Consider the following 7834-nt stretch of genomic DNA (forward strand, 5'->3'; position numbering starts at 1 on the left):
CAATGTATAACTCCAGCTCTGACTCCAGCTCTGAGATCCCAGCTTGCTGAAAGCTGGTTTCTGGGTTTTTTTTTAGCTTCTATATTTGTTAAAATGTTTCAAACTTCAGGCTCTGTCACTGAAGCAAGCAAGCCTCTTGTTAGTTTCAAGCTGCCTGGCTGCCGGCCACCATCTTGGCTGGCAGTTAATTTGCATATTGCACTGATTAGCCAATGGGAAGGGTAGCGGTCGTACGCTAATTACCATGTTTCTCTTTTATTAGATAGGATTTTAAAAAGAATACACAAAATACACCCCCACTAGGGGGCGTGCAGGAGGCATCTGATAATGTTTCTAACTCTATCCCTCTCCCTCTCTGTAAAGAATCAATAAAATATATTTTTTAAAAGAATACACAAAATAGTAATACTAATAATTACTTATAGAAATTATAAAATTTAAATGACTAACTTCATATTTCAAGAAACATTTCAAAGAGCACATACTGTAACAAAATGTGTTGACAGCCCTGACAAGGTAGCTGGGTTAGAGCCTATTGGGGATCCACTCAAGTTGTGTTCAATCCCCAGTCAGGGCACATTCATGAATCAACCAATGAATACATAAATAAGTGGAACAACAAATCGATGTTCCGCTCCCTGTCCCTCTCTCTCTAAAAATCAATAAACAGATCAATTTAATTTAAAAAATATTTTGACCTTGGCCGGTGAGGTTCCGTTGGTTGGGTGTTGTCCCAGACACCAAAAGGTTGCCAGTTTGATTCCCAATCAGGGCACATGCCCAGGATTTGGTTTCAATCCCGGTGTGGGGTGTATAGGAGGCAGATCAATGTATCACTCTCATATCCATGTTTCTCTCTCCTCCTCTCCTTTCCTCTCTCTCTAAAAATCAATAAATAAAAGGGAAAAGAGAAAAAGAAGACTTTTTTGACATTTGCTTTACTTACGTACGTATGTGGGAACTCTGCACTATTTTTTGGAGCTTTTCTGCAATTCTAAAACTATTTCATTATAAAAAAACTAAAGAAAATAAAGCTAACCCTACCTTATTGGAAGTGATCTTTTAAAAATGTAAATTAGGTATGTCCCTCACCTACCCAGGGACACAGAGGGCCTGAGTGCCTGCCTTTTGTTTTGTTTTTAAAATATATTTTTATTGATTTCAGAGAGGAAGGGAGAGGGAGAGAGAAACATCAATGATGAGAGAGAATCATTGATCGGTCACCTCCTGCAGCCCCCGTTGGGGATTGAGCCCGAAACCCAGGCATGTGCCCTTGGCCGGAATCGAACCTGGGACCCTTTAGTCCGCAGGCTGACGCTCTATCTACTGAGCCAAACTGGCTAGGGCTAACTAAAGTGTTTTGACCAGGCAAGAGACATACCTAATTTACATTTTTATTATTTTTTAAAATATATTTTTATTGATTTCAGAGAGGAAGGCTGAGACAGAGAGAGAAACATCAATGATGTGAGAGAATCTTAATTGGCTGCCTCCTGCACTCCCCTCAAGCACGCCAGCCAGGCATGTGCACTGAACCAGAATCGAACCTGGACCCATCAGTCTGCAGGCTGATGCTCTATCCACTGAGTCAAACCAGCTAGGGCTAATTTACATTTTTAAAAGATCAATTCCGTGGCTATGGACAGAAAAAATGCAGGGAAGGTTCTGAAGGGAGAACAGGGAGATGTTCAGGAGTCTACAGTGTCCAGGGAAGAGATGACTTGGACCAAGAAGGCAGCAGTGGGGTGGAAAGGATGGTGGGATTCAGGGTGTATGTGAAGGTAGAGCTAGCTTATTCAGTTGCTATAGGAGCGTAATTAGAGTGTATATTAAAAAGTGAAGTTAGCCCTGACCGGTTTTGGCTCTGTGGATAGAGCGTCGGCCTGCGGAGTAAAGGGTCCCGGGTTTGATTCTGGTTAAGGGCATGTACCTTGGTTGCGGGCACATCCCCAGTAGGGGGGTGTGCAGGAGGCAGCTGATCAATGTTTCTCTCATTGATGTTTCTGACTTGCTATCCCTCTCCCTTCCTCTCTGTAAAAAATCAAATAAAATATATATATTTTTTAAAAGAGTAGGCCTTCCTTCCCCCCAGCTGCCGGCACTGGCTTCCCTCTGGCACCTGGGACCCGGGCTTCCCTCGTAGCCCTGGCTTCATCTAGAAGGCAGCCCTAGTCATGGGTGCAGAAGGCAATCAATCAATGTGTATCTCTCACACTGATGTCTCTCTCTCTCTCTCTGTTTCCCCCCTTCCCTTCCACTCTCTCTCTAAAAAAAAATCAGTGGAAAAAATATCCTCGGATGAGGATTAACAACAACAACAAAAAGTATAGTTAAAAAAAATAACTCCCATCGGAAATTAAGGAGTCAATTCATGCAATGTGGGATCCTGAATTAGATTCTAAGCCAGAAACAACATTCATGGGTAACTGGTGCAATTCAAATAAGGTCTATAGTATTATTGGTTAATCACATTATATCGAGGTTAATTTCCTGACAAATAACTGTACTATGGTTATGTAAGAAGTTGACATTGGCAGAAGGTGGTTGGTTGAAGGATATATGGAAGCTCTGTCCAATTTTTGCAGCTTTTCTGTAAGTCTGAAATGATTTCAAAGTGAGTTTGAATAGGGGGCATACAGGAGGCAGCTGATCAATGATTCTCTCTCATCATTGGTGCTTCTATCCCTCTCTTCCTCTCTGAAATCAATTACAAATGATAATAAATAAAGATTGAGCCCAGCCAGTGTGCTCAGTGGTTGAGCGTCTTCTACCCAGGCACCAAGAGGACTCCCAGGATTGATTCCCAGTCAGGGCACAGGCCTTAGTTACGGACTCTATCCCCAGGAGGGAGTGTGTAGGAGGCAGCCAATCGTTGATGTTTTCTCTCTCGTTGATGTTTCTCTCCCTTTCCCTCTTCCTTTCTCCAATCAATAAAAACATTTTAAAAAAAATAAAGCTAAAGATATAGGCAGTGACCTTGACAAGGTGATGAGAGAGGAAGTGGAGACCTCAGGTAGGGAAGTCTTCAGAGAAGTTTTGCTCTAAAACAGTGGTTCTCAACCTTCTGGCCCTTTAACTACAGTTCCTCATGTGGTGACCCAACCATAAAATTATTTTCGTTGTTACTTCATAACTGTCATGTTGCTACTGTGATGAATCGTCATGCAAATATCTGATATGCAGGATGGTCTTAGGCGACCCCTGTGAAAAGGTCGTTCGACCGCCAAAGGGGTCGCGACCCACAGGTTGAGAACCGCTGCTCTAAAGGCAGCAGAGAGAGGTAATAGCAGGAAAAGAAGCAGAGTCAAGGAAGATCCTGCACATCTCCCACCGGGAACGCGCCCGCAACCAAGGCACATGCCCTTGACCGGAATCGAACCCGGGACCCTTCAGTCCGCAGGCCGACGCTCTATCCACTGAGCCAAACCGGCTTTGGCAAGGAAGGGTGTTTTTTATAAGACAGAAAAGGTATTAGATAGAAAGTCTGCTGATGGCAAAAAAGTTAAGCACACACCTTCCATACAATCCCGAAAGCCCACTCTTAACGACTTCAGAGACGTGGAAACCTATGTTCACACAAAAACATGCACAAGGCCTGGCCGGAGTGACTCGGTTGATCATCATCTTGTGCACCAAAAGGTTGCCGGTTCAGTTTTTGGTTAGGCACTCACCTGGGTTGCAGCTTCCATCTCCAGTCGGGGTACATCAGGAAGGCAACGAATTGATGTTTCTCTCTCACATCAATGTTCCTCTCTTTCTCTCTCTCATCTTCTCTCTAAGCATATCCTTGGTGAGGATTAAAAAAACAACACACATGTAGCCCGGCTGGCATGGCTCAGTGACTGAGCATTCGCCTATGAACCAGGTGGTCAGGGTTCGATTCCCAGTCAGGGCACAGTCCCAGGTTGTGGGCTCGATCCTCAGTGTGGGGCATGCAGGAGGCAGCTGACCAGTGTTTCTCATTATTGATGTTTCCTTCTCCCTCTCCCTCTCTGAAATCAATAAAAATATGTTTTAAAAAAACATGTAAACAGGTTTCTACATCAGCTTTAGTCATAATAGCCACAAATGAAATGTAACTTAAACATCCCTCATACAGTGAATGGATAAACCAATGGGCATACATCCATGCTTTGGAATGAAAGTTAAGGAGATTGTCAAGGGCGGGGGGGGAAAAAAAGAAGACCTACGTAATTCTCTTTGTAATACTTTAAGCAATAAAACAAATTTTTTTTTTAAAATATATATTTTATTGATTTTTTTACAGAGAGGAAGGGAGAGGGATAGAGAGTTAGAAACATCCATGAGAGAGAAACATCGACCAGCTGCCTCCTGCACACCCCCTACTGGGGATGTGCCCGCAACCAAGGTACATGCCCTTGACCGGAATCGAACCCGGGACCCTTGAGTCCGCAGGCTGACGCTCTATCCACTGAGCCAAACCGGTTTCGGCACAATTTTAAAAAAAGGAAAGAGCTACCGATGCATACCACAGGAGTGAATCCTCAATGTATTGTGCTAAGTGAAAGAAGCCAGGTCAAGGGCTATATACTTATGATTTCATTTATTCGACATTCTGAAAAAAACACACACAACACACGACAGGGACAGAGGGAGAGAAAATAGAGCAGTAGTTCCCTAGAACTGGAAGGAAGGGGCATTGACTACAAAAGAGGAAACTTTGGGGGGTGACAAAACGGTTGTCTATGTTGATATACAGTCACATGACTATATACATTTGCCAAGACTCACAGAAGTGTGCGCTCTAAAGGTTAAATTTTACTGCATGTAAATTAAGCCTTGATAAACTTAACTGGGCAAAAAAAAAGATGGCTCTCTCTAACATTCTTTAATTACAAGGGGAAAAAATAATAACTTTACAGTGGAGAAACCCAGCAGATACTACTCTAAGCCAGTGATCAAACTGAAATCACCTGTGATAAGACATATCAACTCTTGCACCTGATATTTATATTTATAGAAGGACAATATGCAAAGTGTCCCCTCGGAGTTCCACCTGGAGAACGGAGTTCAATCGCTATGACATGCGCTGACCACCAGGGGGCGGCACGGACCATGGCGGGCGACCAACAGTGGCATGGTAGCAGGGCACTGAGGGAGCCAGGGAAGGAAGAGGTGGGGAGGCGGGGAACCTGATCTGCCCTGATCGCTAGCCAGGCCTAGGGACCCTATCTGTTCACGAATTTCATGCACCAGGCCTCTAGTCCTATATAATAAAAGGCTAAAGTGCAAATCGACCAAATGGCGAAAAACCTGTAGCTATGATGCACACTAACCACCAGGGGGAAGACGCTCAATGCAGGAGCTTCTCCATGGTTGTGTGTGTGCAAGAAGCCAGGCTCACAGCTGGCACAGTCAAAGGCACGCATACCTGAGTTGCATGTTCAATCCTTGGCATGTTCAATCCCAGTTGGGAGGCAACCAATCGATGTGTCTCTCTCACACCTCTCTCTTTCTTCCTCCCCCTTCCCTTCCACTTTCTCTTAAAAATCAATGGAAAAATATCCTCAGGTGAGGATTAACAAAAAAAAGCGTTCCACCCTGGCCGGTTTGGGTCAGTGGATAGAGGGTCAGCCTGTGGACTGAAGGGTCCCAGGTTCAATTCTGGTCAAGGGCACATGCCTGGGTTGTGGGCTCAATTCCCAGTAGGGGGCGTGCAGGAGACAGCTGATCCATGATTCTCTCTCATCATTGATGCTTCTATCTCTCTCCCTCTCCCATCCTCTCTGAGATCAATAAAAAATATATTAAATGAAAAAAAAAGAAGTGTTCTGAGGAAACAGTGGGATGGAAAGTTGCCTTTTATATCCCAGCCTGGGAAACCACATGGCTTCCCACGAGACAGTCTGTTGTTGAGCGAATGACCAAAAGCTAGGGACATGGACTCCCCTAGTGAGGGTGTGGCACGGCTCAGGACTACTTTGTAGGACGAGAAATCTGATCCTTTTGGGAAAAGACAATCCAGTAGGGCCAGGTTCCAGGAGGATCATCTAGGACAGAGGATCTCAACCTTCCTAATGCCGCGACCCTTTAGTACAGTTCCTCATGTTGTGGTGACCCCCAACCATAACATTATTTTTTTTTAATACATTTTATTGATTTTTTACAGAGAAGAAGGGAGAGGGACAGAGAGTCAGAAACATCGATGAAAGAGAAACATCGATCAGCTGCCTTCTGCACGCCCCGCAGTGGGGATGTGCCCGCAACCAAGGTACATGCCCTCGACCGGAATCGAACCTGGGACCCTTGAGTTCGCAGGCCGATGCTCTATCCACTGAGCCAAACCGGTTCGGCCATAACATTATTTTCGTTGCTACTTCATAACTGTAATGTTGCTACTGTTATGAATCATCATGTAAATATCTGATATGCAAGATGTATTTTCATTGTTACAAATTGAACATAATTAAAGCCTAGTGATTCATCACAAAAACAATATGTAATTATATATGTGTTTTCCGATGGTCTTAGGCGGCCCCTGTGAAAGGGTCATTCAACCCCCAAAGGGGTCGCGACCCACAGGTTGAGAACCGCTGATCTAGGAGGACATTGACATTTCTAAGAATGATGAAGTCCCAAATCTTCCATGACAGTGGGCGGGGCCAGAAGGAAAGGGGGAGTTCATCAGGGAAGCTGGGCAGAGGTGTCCATGGGCAGCTTGAGCTTCAAAGGAGCTGAGGGAGGGAGAAGCGTCTGGAAGCAGCAAGGGAGAGCACTGCCTCCAGGCTCAGTGTGGGTGTAAGTGGAAGAGACAGGGCCACAGAGGGAAGACGGGGGTCAGGTCACACAGAGAGCTGAGACCCACCAAGAGGGGTCTCTTTGAGGTCCTGGAGAATGACAGGAAAGAGGAGACCGAGCCCTAACCGGTTTGGCTCCGTGGATAGAGCGTGGGTGTGTGGACTGAAGGGTCCCGGGTTCGATTCCAGCCAAGGGCATGTACCTTGGTTGCGGGCAAACTCCCAGAAGGGGATGTGTAGGAGGCAGCTGACCGACGTTTCTCTCTCATCGATGTTTCTCTCTATCCCTCTCCCTTCCTCTCTGTAAAAAATCAATAAAATATATGTTTTTTTTTAAAAAAAAAGAGGAGACCGAGAAGAAAAGAGACAGACCAGAGAGAAGGGAAAAGACCAGAGGATGGGGAGATGGGGGGATGGGGAGTGGAGAGGACAGAAACCCAGAGACAAGGAGGGTCAAAGATCATGAAAGAGAGAGACTAAGACAGAGAGACCCAGAGAGCAGGACACAGAAATCCGGGGGGACGCTGACAGAGGAACAAAGTGTAGACGGCAAGGGAGAGAGAGAGTGCGGGAATTCGCAGCAAAACCTTCCCTGTCGCTCCACTCGCCCAGCAGAGGGCGCCGGAGACCGCATTCGCAGGTGTCCAGGTGGCCAAGCCACCACTCCCTGTCCCCGAAAGCCCAACTGATGGGGCTATTTTTATGCGATGTCATAGGACACCCGTGGCTGGAAGGCCAGCGTCCGTCTGTCCTTCGGTCCCTTGGAGTGACCCTGCGACATCTCCCCAGCCCACCCCCGCCCGTGCCGAGCAGGCCCTGCCGCCCCTGGCACTGAAGGGCTGCATAGCTCATGTCTCGCTGGGTCTCCAGGTGGAGAGCCCCGGAGACACCCTGCCGAGGGGACCGGGCGAGGGGCGCACCTGCCCACGGTTTGCAGCTGCTGGAGCGTCCCCCCAGGGCCAGGCAACCACCGGGACAGTGGCGGAGCTGACCTAAGAGTGATGGTCAGAGAGGTGACTCCGCAGACGGCGTCCTCCAGGGACCCCCAGACAGAGACAGGCAGCGCTGCAGGGAAA

This window comes from Myotis davidii, unplaced genomic scaffold (assembly GCF_000327345.1).
Source record: "Myotis davidii unplaced genomic scaffold, ASM32734v1 scaffold2100, whole genome shotgun sequence".
NCBI lineage: Eukaryota > Metazoa > Chordata > Mammalia > Chiroptera > Vespertilionidae > Myotis > Myotis davidii.